The sequence below is a fragment of the Alligator mississippiensis genome, chromosome 6 (genome assembly GCF_030867095.1).
Source record: "Alligator mississippiensis isolate rAllMis1 chromosome 6, rAllMis1, whole genome shotgun sequence".
Lineage (NCBI taxonomy): Eukaryota > Metazoa > Chordata > Crocodylia > Alligatoridae > Alligator > Alligator mississippiensis.
This window is the reverse complement of record NC_081829.1, coordinates 80,933,643-80,951,347: the sequence shown is the minus strand read 5'-3', so window position 1 is coordinate 80,951,347 and position 17,705 is coordinate 80,933,643. Positions and strand designations below refer to the sequence as shown.

Genomic DNA, 17,705 nt, shown 5'->3' with positions numbered 1-17,705 from the left:
CTCAGCTTTGTCCCTCTGTCACCAAGTGCACTAGTCTGCCCTGTGGGGGTCCTATGTTACCCTGAGCCTTCTTTTTGCTCCCTATATATCTCTAGAGGGACTTTTTGTTGTCTCTAATTTTCATCACCTACCGAAGTTCCATGGCAGCTTTGGCCTTTCTAACTGATTCCCTGCAAGTGCGAACCAAGTAGGAATACTTCTCCTTGGTAGCTACCCCCTGCTTCCACAGCCTGTATGCCTCTTTTTTCTCCCCTAGGCTTTCCTGGATTTCCCTGTTCAGCCAAGAGGGTTTCTTGGCCCCTTTGCCTCCTTTCATGTGCAATGGGATTGTCTATTTCTGCACCCAAAGGATCTCTCTCTTTAGGAATGACCACCCTTCCTGGACTCTCATCTCACCAATGTTACTGGTCATCAGTGCCTTGCTAATTAATCTCCTGAGTATATTGAAGTTGGCCTTTCTAAAGTCTCACACTTCTGCCCTACTGGTTACCTTTCCCATCCTTTGCCAGATAACCAGATAGTGTTGGTTGTAGCCATGTTGGTCTAAGGACATAGGCCAGGAGTGGCCAGAGTTACTCACCCTGGGAGCTACATCTGATCCTCCACCAAAGCCAGAGAGTGGGAGGGTTGGGAGCGGGGGTGGGGGAGTGCTGAGCAAAAGGGAGAGTCTATGTCCATAGAAGTCTGTTTGTGCCCAAAAGCTTGCAAAGAACAATTTTTCTAACTATTTAGTTGATCTAATAAAAGATATCACATTTGCCCAAAGAACCTTGTCTCACAGTCCCTCAGCATCCCAAAATTCTTTACTGTGTTGTCTGCTCCAACAGAGCAGGGCTGGTCCCTCCCCCAGCTACCACAGAGCTAAGGCACTCCCATCCAGCACCTGCTCCCATCCAGCACCTGTCTGCCCAGCAAAATGAGGGTGGGGGGGAAAGGGAACAGATCCCTAGACCCTCATAGCCCCCTGTCTGTACAGGGCAAGGAGAAGGAAAAGCCCAGCAGTAGGTGTGTTTTGCCCCTGAAACAGCCACATGAGTGGGGTTGACATTGGCTCAGCCCCCCCAGCTTGTGGCATGGGAATCACACCAGCCTGGCCCTGGCTCCCCAAACCATGGTCTGCCTGGGGTGGGGCTAAACTGATCTCTAGGCTGTGGGGTTATGAAAAGCCCCTGGTGGGGGCTTTCACCACCTCATGCCAGGCAGACCTTGGCTGGGGAGGACTGGTGCCAGGCCAATCCAGTGTGTTCCCCTCCCTGCCTTGCTACCTCTTACACATGGTGAGGGGGGTCTGGGGAGGGGGCAGGACTTGAGCCCATGCCAGCCTGGTAAGCCAGGCTGCAAGGGAGTGAAAAGCCCCCAGTAGGGACTTCCCTCCCTGCACACTGAGCAGACCCCAGCTGGGAGGGGCTAGCACCCAGATTAGCTGGTGCATTAGCTAGCACGCCCCCTGCCTCGCACAGATTGTGGCTGGTGAGGGGGCAGAGCTGAGCTAATCCCAGCCTGGCAGGCCAGGCTACGGGGGAATGAAAAGCTCCCAGTGGGGCTTCTTCCCCCCCACCAGGCAGACCCTGGCTAGGGGTGCAGTGTCAGGCTGGGCCAGAGTGTTCCCCCTTAACCCCACTTCTCACCTCAGAGGTGGGGGGCTGGGAAGGGGATGGGTCTTATGTGATCCCAGCTCGGGGAGCTGAGCTGCAGGTGAGTGAGAAGCCCCCAGGGGGGTTTCCCCAACTCAGGGGGAAGCACAGGGTAGACCCCAGCTGTTGGGGGCGGGGGAGGCAGTTCCCAGGTGGTTTGGTGTGTTTGCCCCCTGGCACCCACCTCTCACAGGCAGGGGCAGGGGAGGCAGCAGGGCTGACCTGATCCAAGCCTGGCAAACTGATCTGCAGGGGAACAGAAAACCCCTAATGGGGTTTTTCCCCCACACTGGGCAGACCATGGTGGGGGGGGCAATGTTGGGCCAGGTGTGTGCATTCCCTCCACCCCCTCTCACAGGCATGGGGCTGGGGAGGGGGCAGAGCTGAGCCAATCAGATCCCTGCTAGCCGGGCTGTAGCGGGATGTAAAACCCCCTGGTGGGGGCTTTTCCTGTACCAGGCACACCCCAGCTGGGGGGCCAGGGCCAGGTGATGTATTCCCCCTGCCCACCCCATCTCAGAGGTGGGGTCTGGGGAGAGATTTTCTGCTGCCCGTCCTCTCCCTGCGGCTGACAGCGAGGCAAGGGATGATGGGTGTCCAGTAGCCAATCAGGCCTGGGCTGCCACTGGGCTGGGTTCAACACTCTTAGGCAGGTGGCTATGAGGGGTGGTGAGCATAAGCACCCCCAGGCTCCTGGCCTGGGCCAGTGCAGACTTCTTCTTTTCTTGCCCTGCCCCCCATGAGTTCAGTTTGTTATTGGATCAAGCTATGCATCTTAGAAAAACCAGCAAAGATTGAACAAATTCCACCTAAGGCTTTTTAAACCACTGCACTTAGCCATAAAAGGCATTTTTACATGTGCTACCAACACAACACTGGGCACTTTTAATTAGCAAGCCATGCTAATTAAAAGTGCCTGGCACTGCATTCAGCGCTGTTGTGTAAGTGGTGCAGCGCGCATCAGCGCTGAGAAAATGGCAGCAGCGTGCTTTGAACTAACACACATCAAATGTATGTTAGTTCAAAGTGCACCACTCACCATTTTCTTAGCACTGATTCACACTGTGCCACTTACACAGCTGCACCTAATGCACTGCCAGGCGCTTCATTTTATGTGCTCCAGTAGACATGTCACATGTGTGTAAGTACCCTAGAGCTACATGACCTAGACCCCATGTTAGTCTTATTAAATGGCATCTAAGCAGGATCTAATTGACCTTGCATTGGTTCTCTGCACGTGACAGAATGTGCCTTTAAATTTAGGGAGCCCAGTGTCATATGCCATGATAAAAAGGTGGCCATGCAACTATTTGTTTATTTTAATAAAACACTAGGACAGAATAAACATCCCATTCTTTACAGCAACCATTTTAAATGTGGGCTATTCTGTTCAAATATAGACTGAAGACACCCAAGTTTATAAAACACCCTAGCCCACACACACATGCAAAATGATAAAGGGAATAAAGATCAGGTGAGCAGTATGTAGGTGGGCCAAGACTGGGAAGGATGGAGGAATAGAAGGAGCTTTGGTTCCATTAATGACTAACAAAGGAGCAGGGTATTATTCACAGCTGGTTTAAACTAGCACCAGATTACTACTTCTAAAGCAAAGGGGAAGCAGTATGGGAACTGAACACAATGCTTCTGGCTCCTTTCTTGTGAAGCTGCAGGTTATACATCATCCCTTGCTTTTTGCCTGTGCATTATTTAGCCCTAGGTATGCTGAAAATAATGGGGTTTCTACTGTCAGCAAAACAGACCCTAAATTTAGGAGCCCAGATGCTTTCCACCTATTGGTAAGTACTCCAAGATACTATACACAAACACTTCTACATTCTTCAGTCAGCGGGATCTGATTGTAAGTCAAAGGAAAATAAAATCAAAACATGTAGGGGAGGGCAATTCTTTGCTGCTACTCATATATTTAATTTTGTAAATTGCTTTAAACATTGCTGGAGGTCTGACTTTATTGTGAAATGTGTACATTTATTGAAACTGTCATTGAGTCGAAGGTTTAAAAACTCTTTATTGCTGGTAATAAAACTTGCCGCAGTGAACTGCAGAGCATATTATGGTAGGTGAAAAAGTTAGCTCCAGCAAGGAAGTATAGAAAGGAAGGGTTCCCTTCCTCCCATTCTTTATATTTATTTTTTATTGTTTGCTATAAAATTTCACTGTTTTTCACAGCCAGTCTGTGGGGTAGAGATGGTCACATATTTTGCCTACCTTAAAAATATGAAATAGTTATTTAAGTTAACAACTGTTGTCAGTCATATAATTACATGAGAGAGAGTTATAATGGCTGGCCTGCAGAAGAGGAAAGCAGAACAAAGACAGAGATGTTAAGACAGAATTGTCATTTTGAGGCAGATTCGACTAAAAAGACATGTAATTTAAACATAATCTAGCATCTAAATATAATTCATTTCACCCTCCCATTCCCAAATTCCTTTTAGATTTCCCATTATTGACAAGCAATTGTAAGAAAACCAGACACTTTCAAAAGTGAAAAAAAAGGATTTGCTCTTTCTGGAATAGGACACCAGTTTGAGATTTGTGCAGGAACCAGCCTCAAGTCGGTTCCAGTTAAGTCATGCTCCTTTTGAAATGACTGACCTAGCAACTCGGTTCTGGTATGGTTTGATGGATCTGTCTTTTGAGTGGATTTCCCTTTGTGAGCCTAGATAATAAGGGGAGAACCTGGGAGTCTGGAGTTTGATTTGAATATACTTTCTTCAGTTTGCATACTTATCTGTATCTTTCTGAGTAGATTTAGCAAGCAGATCTGAGGGCCAAAGTATGTGCATATAATAAAACAAGAGCGGAAGAAAGGAGCAATATTGTAGAGGATAATGAGGGACTTCACATCTATTCTAATCTATTTCTGGAATAAGAAAGGCCATGGTTAAAGTCTGAGATTTCCTGCTTTTGGAAGTATTTTTAGTAGATGTATGAATGGAATAATTTGACTTAGATTCTTTCATAGCATAACTGCTGTCACCAACAAATAGAAATATTTCAGAATGTGCTGTGGTAACGGGAATTTACAAATTGGGCTGGGCTTGGAGCTTAGAGAGAAATAAAAGCTCTCAACAGTTTTGCCTGATTTCAAGTTGTTAAAAAACCCCATACACAGCAATACTGTAGATCTGTATTTGATTTGTACACAATGTTATTTATAATTTCACCCCGCTCTAATACTGCTACACAAAGATGTTTGGGCTCAGAAACTTTCTGTAGCAGATGAAGCTATTGCTAAACAATAATAATCCTGTTGGGTTCATCTCCAATCAAAACAGGCACCGGAAAAGCCAAATCAAACAATCAACCTTATGTCTTATATGGAAGTATCCATTGGTTCGTGTATTCACTTATTTATTCATTAAAGAAAAAAGGGCAAAAGTGGCAAGGAAAACATTTCTATTTTGAAGACTAAAATAGAAAGGTACAAGTAATGAAAGGCATGCTTAAAAAAAACCCTAGGAAAACAAACAAAAAAAAGCCCCAACAACAAATCTTCCATATTTGATCATTTAACATGAGTGACAGCTAGTACAAGCACTGGCTCCACATAAGCAAAAGGAAATGTATGACAAAAACAAAGAGGGACTAAAGCTAGATGAAAGATAGAAGACCCATTCTCTGGTCTCTAGAAATGACTACCAATAAGTAGGGACCTACTTAATGTGCGGTTTCATGGATTTCACGGAAACCATGAAATCTGGGATTGTCCACAACATCCGCAAAATCTGTGAAAGCAACAATAGCAGCAAAACTTAATCAAAATAAAATGTTGGCTTCCCAGTAGGAACCAGTGGTCTTTCCTGGCAGGAGGAGAAGGCATCGGATAGCAGGGAGGCACGAAGGACAGCAGACAAGATGCCTCCTCCTGCTGCCGAGGCCTCTCTACCAGTCATTGCCCCAGGGGAGGGCTGCTGTAAAATGACCACAGAATTAAAACTTACACTTCAATCAAACTACAAAAATTGATATGTTCACCTGTAATTTAGGTAGACCCCTACCAATAGGTGCAAAGAACTAGAAAGCTGGCTTAAACAGCCAAATAGGTTTGTCTTGCTATAAGAAAATTGCAGGGCTGTAAAGCCAGGTCTATGGGTACTGTGCCAACTCGGCCTTTTAATCTCCAGTATACCATTGCCATGATTAAGGTGTCTTCTCTACCTGTACCTGGAATCCAGGTCACAATAGCCTAGACACTATATGCATACATAATAAAAAGCTCAATCTCAAAGGGTTCATCTAAACCAAGAGTATCACATTTGCCTGGCCCCACTGGCCAGATGAGGGGCACAGGACCAGTCTCCAGACCCACAGATTGACCTTGAGTGCTGGATTCAGTGCACGGGGCTGGTCTGGAGTGAGGCCACATGCAGCATGTGCCCCAAACCAACCTTCTATGCTGTGTGTGCACCATCTCCAGCCCTGGACACCATGTAAAGCATGTGTGCCAACTCCAGCCCTGCATGCCACATGCAGTGTGAACCAGGTTGTCCCCACATGTGCTGCAAGTAATGCACAGGGTCAAATGGAGATCTACAAGCAGCACCACAGGCTGGATGATACACAGACTGAATTAGAGATATGAGGTCACCCTCAGCCAGCCTGAACCATGTGAGTTGCCACTCCCTCTCTCTTTATATATGCCCTTTTAGTTTTCACCAACAGCCATCTACTGTGCTTCTATTCCTGAAGCAGAATGCTTTTGGGAATCAGCTTGAAAATTACTTTTGTCTTCTTTGTGTTTGGCTGTAATTGGGGGCAATATAGACAGGAAGTGGGGTGCAGAAAAGCTGGAACTCAAAAGCAGGGAATTGTAGGATTGCAGCTGGTAGACTTTCTGTACTAATGGCCTGCAGTGGCTGGGCCAGTTCCAAAACACTGGAGACAGAGGGCATGTCTACATGAGATGTTTACTACAGTTGACTAATTAGCTCCACAGTAAACATCTCCGCATCTATACATGTGGACCAATTAGGCCACAGGAAACTAATAAACTCTGCAACAGGGTAGTACTTGTATGTACAAGTACTACCCTGCTGCGGAGTTTTTAACTCCTCAGCATGACGTGCAGATGCTGATAGTGCTAGGTCGGGCATGTGGGTGCTTCCATACAGGGGCTGCCTGCTGGCTAGCCCTACTCTGAAGCACCATCATGCCCTAGCCAGTCCTTCTGCAGCACTCTGAGCTGGGTCAGAGCAGCTCCAGGATGGCAGGATGATCCCCGGGCTCCTTGTCAATTAGGGCTGCTCTGACCCAGCTCAACATGCTGTGGTCCTGGATGCATGTGTAAACACAACACCCACAAGCAATAAACTCTGGCATGTTAAGCACTGGAGTTTCATGGAATCATAGGGCTGGGAGGGATCCCAAAGGATCATTGGGTCCAGCCCCCTACATGAGCAGGAAAGACATCTGGGGTCAGACAACCCCAGCCAGGTGACTGTCCAGTCTTCTCTTGAAGACCTCTAGGGTAGATAATTGCACCACCTTTACAACTAGTCTGGACACCCTAGTTGTAAAGTTTTTCCTAATGTTCACCTGAAACTATCTTCCAGGAGTTTGTGACCATTGTTTCTAGTTTTCCCCTAGGGTGCCCTGGTGAACAGTTGTTCACTGAGCCCCTGATGTCCGCCTCTGATATAGTGGTAAGCCACAATCAGGTCCCCTCTCAGCCTTCTTTTCTTTAGGCTGAAGAGTCTGAGATCCCTCAACCTCTCCTCATATGGCTTGCCATGCAAGTCCCAGATCATGTGGGTGGCCCTTCTCTGGACCCTCTTGAACTTTAGCATGTCCTTGTTGAAGTGCGGCGTCCAGAACTGGATACAATACTCCAGCTATGGCTGCACCAATGTTGAGTTTATTTCTCCATATTAATATGCACATGTAGACATGCCCAGGGACAGCTAAGGAGAGAAGTGGGAACAGGTTTTATCTAGAAACACAACCATCTCCAGGGTTTGAGTAGCCTGCCTAAGGGGTTTTCAGTATAGATGGGAAGGGGTGAGAATTGGGCATGAGGCTGACCTAAAGCTGACCCTAACTAGTGATACAGGTATTAGGGACTAAAGGGCATGGCCAGAGTGGTGCTAGTTTAACTATTCCCCATGTGCCAGAATGACCTGGTACAAATTAGAATAGCTCTAGGCTTCTCTAACAGTGAAGTTACCCATTACACTTAAACCAAACAAGGGCACTTAAACCAAGAGCATCCACATGTTAAAGATTGTCAACTCATGCTAAGTGCCTCTAAACATCTGAAAGCTATGCCACTTCAGGTGATGGTTAACTCTGGGACATAGCTACCTACCTCATGTTAGGGTAATTTCAGTCTGTTCCACAGAGATAAAATGAGTAATCTGTAGTCCTTCAGCATTCCAGCATGCACTGCTCCCAGGCATACCCCCGCCCCCCTCCCCAGCAGGGATACAGCCCAGGTGTTCTGGCTCCTAGCCATGCCCCTGCTTGCCTCTAGTGCAGGTGTGGGCAATTATTTTGGGCAGAGGACCACCTACTGAGTTTTGGCAAGCCATTGTGGGCCACATGATAGGCAGCTAGGGGCAGATAAATATTAATTTTCTAAATATTTTAGGGGCCCCGTGGGCCGGATAGAATGGCCTGGCAGGCCGCATCTGGCCCCCAGGCCATATTTTGGCACCCCTGCTCTAGTGGCAAGTCAAAGCTGTGCAGACAAGACACAGTATTAACCCTTAACAAGCTGCTGCTCTCAGTATATTCTAACTTTAGCACAGCTTAACATTCCACTGATTTAGTGTGGCCTAAGTATAATGTGTAACGTCATAAGCTATGGAAGAATCCAAAGTGGCCACAACCAGTCCCAGAATCAAGATTATGGGAAGGCAAAGTAACCTAAAGCCATTTTTACTTGTCTCTTGATTTTCTTGCACCAGGTTTGGCTCAGTATATAAGCTCAGGGCCTGAGTCCACACATGCAGGCTGGTCCTGGGTGCTGCAGAAGCAAGAGCTCCAGAGCAGGGGGAATGCAGGAGCACATCTAGCTGGTACCAGCTCAAGGGAGGTGAGCAGAGTGCTGCTGCCCTACAGGGGAGTATTACTTGGGGTAAGGGGAAGTTGTGTTATGCAAGCAGGACACCATTGTTTATGTTTGGACCCAGAGTGGGTTTAGTTTGTGTTGGCCAGAAGGGTTATGCCTTGATTATAGTTTTATATAGTGGTTGGTTTGGGTGAGGCTGAAAAGGGAGTGTGTGGGGGCCATAGTAGAGTGCCTGAGGGGCTCCTTGTATTTAAGTGGGGCAGGCCAGTATTTAAGACCCTGCTAGGGGCCTTGATTTAGAGTTTATACCCAAGAGGGAAGTTGAAGCCTAGAGAGAGGGAGAAAGAAAGGCTGAAGCCTGTCTTGGACAGAAGCTGGACAAGGGCCAGGGTACCCAGTACCCAGGGAGAGCAGAGTTAGGGCCAGGGGGTCCTGTGCACAAGAGGGACAGAGACAGAGGCCAGGGATCCATAATGAAGGGTACAGGGGTCAGGAACCCAGACAGAGCCAGAGTGGGCTTATTGCCCAAGGCAGGGCAGAGACAGGCCTAGAGGGGTGAGACCTGAGAGGGTGAGACTTGTTCTGGGACCCAGAAGTCAGACCCAGCACAGTGGACCTAGGCTAAGGGAGCCAGTGAGAGAAGATTTGGAGGCTGGAAAGGCTGAGGCCCCAACAACAATATAAAGGCCAGAAGTAGCTTGATATTGGAATGGGGCCAAGTGCCCAATGAAGTCTTTAACTGGTAACACCTGTAAGGCATGGGCACAGCTGTAGGGGAGGTCAAAGACTGGGATTAGTCATTAAGGCCAATGGGTGCCCTGGGGAAGGATACTGATGGGCCATCCTAGCAAAGGTAGGGTGGAGACCAGCAAAATCCAAGAAGAACTAGCTGGCATCTAGAGGAAGCAGGGCTGACTCTAGGACCCATCAGACAGCCTCCCTTCCAATCAAACAATTACATCAAGGCATGGCAGCTGAGTAAGAAGGGGTGGGCACCCTAGAGCTGGAGCAGGACAAGGGTTGTATGGCCAACAGGGGGTGTCAGCCACCCCTGGAGCCTGAAAATGGTTTTAGTAACTTATATCTGTAACCTATAATAAATAAAAAGGGACTGGTTGGCTAAATTGGGTGACCTTTTAGTTGGCATATTGATTTAAAAAGGGCTATTAGGTCTGGTTGAAGACATTTAACTTACTGGATCTTGCTAAAGCAATTTAATTTTAAATTAATTTGGTATTTCTTGTAGTAACATTAATCATGATGACTTTATTTGGTATAAAGTGGGATGGGATGATTAAATGCATCTTAATTTCATTGTAATTTAACAATAAAACAAAGCACCGGCATTTAAACTTTTTATTTATGGTATCGGGTTTTGCAATATGCAGTAACATTTTACATGGCATATTGTGACAAAAAGAATACAGAACCTAAAATATAAGGCCATAGAAGATTACATCTTTTCTGGCCATCTCTAATATTTTTGCAATCATGAAGCATTGCTTATATAATGATTAACCATTGCAATCTGACGCAATTTGTACCTTTCTGTGTCCAACTTGCAGGGGAAGGTCTGATACAAATGTTTCCACCAAAATCTTCCATAAAAAGCTTTTCTATTCTACATTAACGTTACTTAATTTTCTGCTATATCCCTTCCATTACATATATGGTGGGCCTAAATATGAGTTACAAAGCAACTGTTTTGACATATATGATGCTGTACAGCCATAAATGAGGGGAGAATTGGCCCATGACTGCTCTTATGAATGTAAATATACAAGATCATGCAGCTGACATCTTGTTTAAATGGTTCTTAAAATATTTTCTATCTGTATAATCTTTTGAAGGAAATAATGTGTAAAGAGGAGCAGGAATGACAAATGACAGAAGTTAATAATATGGAGAGGGATAGGCTACTGTATGTTAGGTTATATTGTTTTGAATTTTAAGTGACTTGATTGATAGAACAAAAGCAGCACTTGGACAAGATAATATAAATTTGGTGTTTGAACCCATTAATCAAATTAAAAAAACAACACAAAGAGCACCATGGACCCCATATTTTAAAAAATAAAATGTAGCTATGGTAGGTGATAGAGACCAGAAACTGGACAATAACAATATAGGAAACTGAATGATTAAAGAGCACATAGCATAAATCAATACTTATTACATAAGGCACTAGGTGCCATGGAAGGTTAACAAACACCCATTTCTTGGAAACCCAAGGAAGCAATGTCCTTCAGTGTAAACAATACAGTATGCTTCATCCCTTCAGAAGATGTTATTTAGGATCCCAATTTCTGTATTTCCCACCTGATGAGCAGTGAAGAGTTTCTCTTTCTGCTGAACTCTGGTACAGATGGTATCATGCTATATCAGCAGCGCTCAGCTCCCGGGCTCCGGAGCTGTGTGCAAGCACTGAGCAAATTGGCACATCAGCATAGGTCTGGCTGGAGCCACAGCTTTTGTGCATTTCTGCAACTCGGGAGCTGGGCTGCTGCTTGTTGCACAGCACAAAGGTGGGGAGGTGGGGTAAGAAGCCGCAATGCTTAGCTTCAGAGCCCTATGAAAGCTTTGACAGCTGGGAGGAGAAAGGTAGTGAAAACCTGCCTTTGGTGACCCCATGCATATACACTCATAGAGCTCTAGCACAGCATAGAATTATAGAATTGTAATACTTTTCTATGCAGTCCTTAGCCTATTTCTGATTTTAAGATTTGGCCCACTTGTAAAAAAGACTAAGCACTACTGTGCTACATTATCAGGATATTTCATTCTGGAGTGTATTGTACATAACAGTCTATGGACAAAAAAGTGAAAGTGTGTTTATACTGCTGCCAAAATACAAACCCCTCCTACTTACCCCCATTCTTTGCACATCCAAGACCAGCAAAAGCAGTGGCACAGACAGCTTGGACAAGTCCTGCACATGCACCCCAAAGCTGTTCTAAGCCTTCTCTGAGGATCCAGGATCCCTCCAAGCTGTTACTACTTCTTAATTGCCAGGTTTGGGAGCAGATGGTGAGAATGAATGAGCAGGGTTTGTTTCGTGGTGGCAATCTTGGCGTCTTTAAGGAAAAGGTATAGACATGGCAATGCTCTCGAAGTTTGCACTAACATGAACCTCAATCCTTTTGTAGCTAGGACATCTGCTGATTGCTGAACCTTACTGTGGTCAGGAGGTCCCCACCAAGGGCAGCAGTCTGACGGCTATCATTTGCAATACTCGGATTTTAATATGGCACAGGGCTTGTGCTCTTTTTTTCCCCACACTCCTACCCAACACAGCTATGCTGGCAACATTTTTAAGTTTAAACCATGCCACACAGTAAGCAACATAGTTCCTGAAGCATAATTAATTTAAGAACCAGTAAGGGATTCTGCTAAAAACCCATGGAGGCTATCTTTGATAAACATGCCGAGCAAAAAATCAGGTCTAAAGTCCCCACCCCCAACATTAGGTAAAGCCAATCTCCAACTACCTCTGGAGTCATACACTTATAAATCATTTTTGTAATGTTTTTCAACATCTAATTTTAAAATAAACCATATATTTCATCCATTGCTTAGTTACTTTTTATTCTTAAGACTCAAAGATGAGTTGGGGTCCTAATAAGTTACAAAGTAATTAGTATGGCTTTCTATTTACTCTGCAAAGACCTGATTCAAAGGCCATGAGAGTGAAGTGATAGGTTCCTATTGGTGTCAGTGAGTTCTGAATCAGACTGATGCCATCTTCTGTGCTTGGCTATTTTTTAAAATGGATGGATGAAGTAGTTTTGAGCCCTGACATGTTTGTATGTACTTCCTTTTATGTCTGGGTTGGCCAAAACTCTGAAGTGTTGAAAATTAATTGAAATAAGGATTAAAATCACATTCCTTATGTGCACGCACACACAAGTGGTCAGCTTGTCTGTCTGTCTGTCATAATTAGTTAGTGGAATATATTGGTACAGAATACCACTGAGACCAAGAGTTAGTAGAATCCAAAAAAGAATTGGAACTTGATGTAGATAATGCAGACATTCACAAAATAATAGATAGGATTAAAACTATTTTGAAAGAGGATAGAAGGAAGTTCAGAAATAAACTTGCCTTCTGGACAAGCTATTCTGCAAGTGTTCACGGTTCAAGCCTGTTACCATATTTACTTGAATTTAAAACAAGATCCTCCTCCTGCTCCACTCCAATCAGCATGGCAGAGGAAAGCCCCTAATCTTGCATTCATATACAAGGAAACCAAATTAAATAAATTGCTTGTCATTAAGTTGCTGCCAAAAGCAGTGTGTGTTCAAGAATAGGAAGCAATTATAAAGTTGACTAAATGTAGCCAGCGCCGAGCATAAGTATAAAGCACATGGCCCATATTGTGAAAATATACTGATGGGAACCTACCACAAGAATAGATTTTTGCAGCCCATCTGAATAAAATATATGGTAGTGCCTATTAAGCACAATCCCCATCAGTGTTGACTCTTTGCCAAGTCATGGTGAGCCACTACACTGAATACATTTTTACTTCCTCTTCATTCCCACAGCTGAGTTGTGCCTCCCTTTCTCCCCTCCTACCCCACACTATTTCCAATGATTCCTGTTACTTTGTCGGCCTTACGTCTGACAAACATCACCAAACAGGGCCCCAAACAGTCCGAACAGAATCCCTCTGTGGCCCCATCTCTCACCCTGTTGCATATAATGAGTAGGACCTAAGCTAGAGAAGTGTAGGCCCATGTGGGGGTCAGGGTGGCCAAGGTGCACAAAGTGGTGCCTGAGGCCAAAGTTGGGCCAGAGACGGAGTACAACCCAGAAAGGAGCCAGGGGAGTATTATGGCAAATTGGATGCCATCTGCAAGGCATGGGACACATCATAGGGGTGGTTCAGAGTCATGATTGCTCCAGTATACCAGGGCTGCAAATGGGCAGCCTCCTGCATTTTTAAATTAATTCACTTACCTGCCATGCCTTTGATGTAAAAATGGATGGCAGGCTGCCCTAGAATGCGGGGGTGGGGTGGGGAAGCATCGATCTTTTCAAGTGCCCAGGGGAGCCCCCTGTCACAGTGGTCTTTTGGCTCAAACCTGTTCTGGGTATATCTGAATACCAAGATCTCTGGGCTTGGGCCTACATGTAGGATGCCTGCCAATGGATTTGGGAGTATCTGAAGTCCCAGGGTGAGAAACTAGGACAGAGGATGCTCATGAGTTGCCATGATCTATGGGTACCCATAGTAATTTGCCTATATGCAAATTACTACAAGCATATTTATTTCAAAGTAATTGTTTCCAAATTTGCCTCCCACTTCCATGTGCCGAAGGAGAACAGGGTCTGATAGTAAGGGGGATAGGGAAGGAACTTCAGAGGGAAAATTTGGGGAACAGAGCGTAAGGGTGCCCCCCAGATTTAAGTTCCTTGCTGTAGCAGTGGGAGGGGAACAAATTCAGGCCAAAAATCCAATAATTAGATTCTATACCTGGAAAAGTTTAAGACATTTATAGGCAGGCAAGGTTCTTGGGTAGATGTGATATCTTTTATTAGACCAACTGAGTAGATGAAGAAATGTTCTTAGCAAGCTTTTGGGGGCAATCACGCTTCTTTAGGTATAGGAAACTTCTGCTATGTATGTTCAGCTATGTACCAGGTCACCTGCATACAAAACTATAACACTGAGAATGCTTTCTGAACACTTTCAAGTACTATGTAATAACTATATAAAGACAGATTTGGTGAAAGATGTTGGGCTCCATTTCTATTTATACAAAAATGAAGTAATAGAATAAACTAATTAATCAGATTAAACATAAGGACTAACATAGATTTTTGGGGAAAACAGATCATAAAATATGTTCTATAGATTATGAGTGTACATCAGGATGTATTTCACTGAAGCCAGTAGAATTAGGCATTGGGATCAATGAGTAGTTAAAGGCAGATCAGCATTTAAAAAGCATTAAAAGTGGTCATATTGTATTATCAATGACAAGGCAGGAGCCACAGGAAACTGATGGAGTATGTTCCCATTAGAGGTTCAGTTTTAACATCCTACTAAAGGAGAATGAGGCTGTCTCAAAGCACAATTAAACCATTACTTTGGACAGTTAAATTTAAGTCAGAAAATGGGTCTTCTCACTGTATAAACAGGTGCTATTTTTAAAAGCTAATGTGCTCTCTCAAGGAAGGCCAGTGCAATAACTTCTAAAATCCTTTACTGAAAAGAACTGATTGGGTACTTTTACATGTGCTTCAGGGGTGGGGGGCACTTTAATTTTGAGCAGCTCCAAGAACCACTAATTAAAGCACCACAGTATGTTGTGTATCGGTTTCCCTGTGCTTCAAAATGGTGCTGGGGGTGCTTGAATTAAAGCTCATTCATTGATCTTTAGTTCAAGTGCCCCTGCTGCCATTCGGGATGCAGATACACAAGACACAGAGGCTGGCTGGTGCATGGTAATTACCATACTCCAGCAGACTTGATTAACTGAGTCTGCTCTGATATACCGTAATTACAGCATGTTGGAGCAGCATCCCAGCACGTATACAGGCACCCATCATGACCAATTCTGCTGTTGATTAGTATTGGGTCCAAGAATGTTTTTGAACTGTGTTACATAGGTACTAATAATCATCTGATATACAATAATAAGAATAAACACGACATGGTGCTACCATAGGAACAATTTTGAACTTCTGACACTGGCCTCCAATAGACGGAACTCCTATATTCTACAGGCTTAAGTTAAAATTTTCGTATCTACACTGCCACTGATAAATGAAATCTTCCCATACACTCCTGCTTGGAATAGAGGTGGTAAGGATTGCCCCTGCTGCTATTGTCAGGTGCACTAGAGGCAGAGATCTCAAAAGCAGTGTCCCTGGAGTATCTTCCTTGCCTCTGTTCTGGTTTTGGAGCAAGCGGAGGAGTCGGGAGGAGTGGGTGAGGTTCATTTTTACATAAATCTTAAGAGCACCCAAGGCAGTGTAATGCATGCCCTTAAAAGCCTATATCCCAGTGAATTTTTCTTAAGTCATTTACACACCTTCACATGATTTTACTGTGTTGCTTAAGCTGCTTAATATCTGCAGCCCACCAGAGATACTGTCTAATATCTTTGAATTTTTAATGACCTAGCAGATTCTTATGTCCAGAATGCTGTCAAAAACTGTTGTACTAGAATAGCGAGGGTTGCTTAGTGAAGCTTACAGTGTTTTCAAATAGTGCATAGCTATTATTAACAAGACCATTCCTTCCATATTCTTTTATCATGCCAAAAAGAATATAGTTTGAGGATAATTGGAGTTGTTAAATATTTAAGACCTAGATCAAGTGGTCATAAAGGATGAAGTAGGAAGGAAATGGGAGAGGAAGTATATCTATTAATATAAGGAAATGTACAAAATAAGAGTTTGTCAGGTGTTGTTGTTCTTTGGTTTCTCCTACATATTTTCCATCAGGGTATGTGGTGGAAAATATGTAGGAGAAACCAAGCAACAGCGTACCAGAATGAATGCACGCTGAAAATCTATGAAAGAAAAAACACCCAATTACCTGCTGGTGCCCACTTCTCACAAGACAATTGCACTCTCTCCAGTCTCTGTTCTAATCCTCAAAGGGAATTTACAAAATGCTTTTCATAGATGAACCTTAGAACTTCATTTCAGAAATGTACTGGATACAAAAAATCATGGACTAAATATAGACATTGGATTTATAGCACATTATAACCTTCCTGCCATCCAGTAACCCCAGGTAACCTCTCTACATTTTACCAGCTACATTCTTTCACCAGGTCAACATTCCCACCTCCCCCACCACACACACACACACACACGCACGCACCTGCCTGTCTCACACCTATTGTTTCCCATGGCCTCTGATCCTCACTGCCATGCATTTGCATTTAAGGCTATTTGGGAAGATGTGATATTTTTTTATTAGACCAACTAAATAGTTGGAAAAGGATTCTTTGCAAGCTCTTGGACACAAAAAAACTTCTTCAGGCATTGGGACACTGCTGCTGTTCTGAATTCTCCAAGGTAGAAAAGAAGCTAAAGTAAACAAGAAGTCTGTGAAGATGCAAATGAGTGGAAATTTGGAGGACAATGAGTAGAGATCGGGGGAGGGAGGGAGGGAAAAGTGTGAAGGAATACCAGTGGTCAGCTAAAGGCAGGTTACCTGGTGTGTTAGATGTTGGGCAGCTTGCAACACATCATAAATCCAATGTCTATATTAAATCCATGATTTTTTTTATCCAGGAAATTAATGAAGTGACATTCGTAGTCTCGTCTGTGAAAGGTGTTTTGTAAACTCCCTTTGATGATTAGAACTGAGAGATCCGAGAGGGAGTGATTGTTTTGCGAGAAGTGGGCACTCACAGGTAATTGGATCTTTTTCTCTTTGGATTTTCAGTGTGCGTTCATTCTGGTGCGCAGCTGGTGTTGGGTTTCTCCTACGTATATTCCATCAAGGCATTTAGTGCGCTGAATGAGATATATTACATTTCTGGAGATGCAGGTGTAAGATCCAGGAACGGTGATGGATCTCTTGTGGGGTGTAATTATTGTGGGACTGGTGGAGATGTCATGGCAGATTTTATATTTCTTGTCCCGGCAAGGTCTGGGTCCATTTGGTGTGGTTTGGGCCATAGGAAGCTTGTTTCTGGTGATGTGGTTAGCAAGCTTTGGTGCTTGTTTAAAGGCTAGGATGGGTGGTTCTGGGAAGATCCCTTTAAGAATTGGGTCTTCTTCTAGGATTGGTTGCAATTATTTGAGGATTTTCCATATAGATTCCAGGTAAGGATGGTATGTCATAACTAGTGGTGTGAGATGTGTGGGGATTTTCTTTTTGTACTGCAGCAGTTCTTTATGTGGTATCTGGCAACCCTGCATGCATTTGCATTTTCACAGACCTGCATTTTGTATATTGGCTTCTATTCCAAACAGGAGAACACAAAGCAACAGCAGACTCTCCCTGAAAAATGGCATTTGTGCCCGAAAGCTTGCAAAGAATAATTTTTCCAACTATATAGTTGGTC

General features: G+C 44.3%; 1 protein-coding gene and 1 long non-coding RNA gene across 6 annotated transcripts in view; one reads left to right on the top strand and one right to left on the bottom strand.

Moving 5' to 3' along the window:
- C6H10orf90 (chromosome 6 C10orf90 homolog) overlaps positions 1-17,705 on the bottom strand; it is a 252,619-nt gene that overhangs the window by 232,858 nt on the left and 2,056 nt on the right. The window lies entirely within an intron of this gene.
- Positions 3,019-17,705, top strand: part of LOC132251204 (uncharacterized) — a 63,939-nt gene continuing 49,252 nt past the window's right edge. Inside the window, exons 1-2 of one of the 2 annotated variants that reach the window (XR_009463105.1) lie at positions 3,019-3,433; positions 16,927-17,048. This is a non-coding gene — a long non-coding RNA (uncharacterized LOC132251204). The remainder of the gene's footprint in view (positions 3,434-16,926; positions 17,049-17,705) is intronic. The other variant, XR_009463104.1, reaches the window with a different exon arrangement.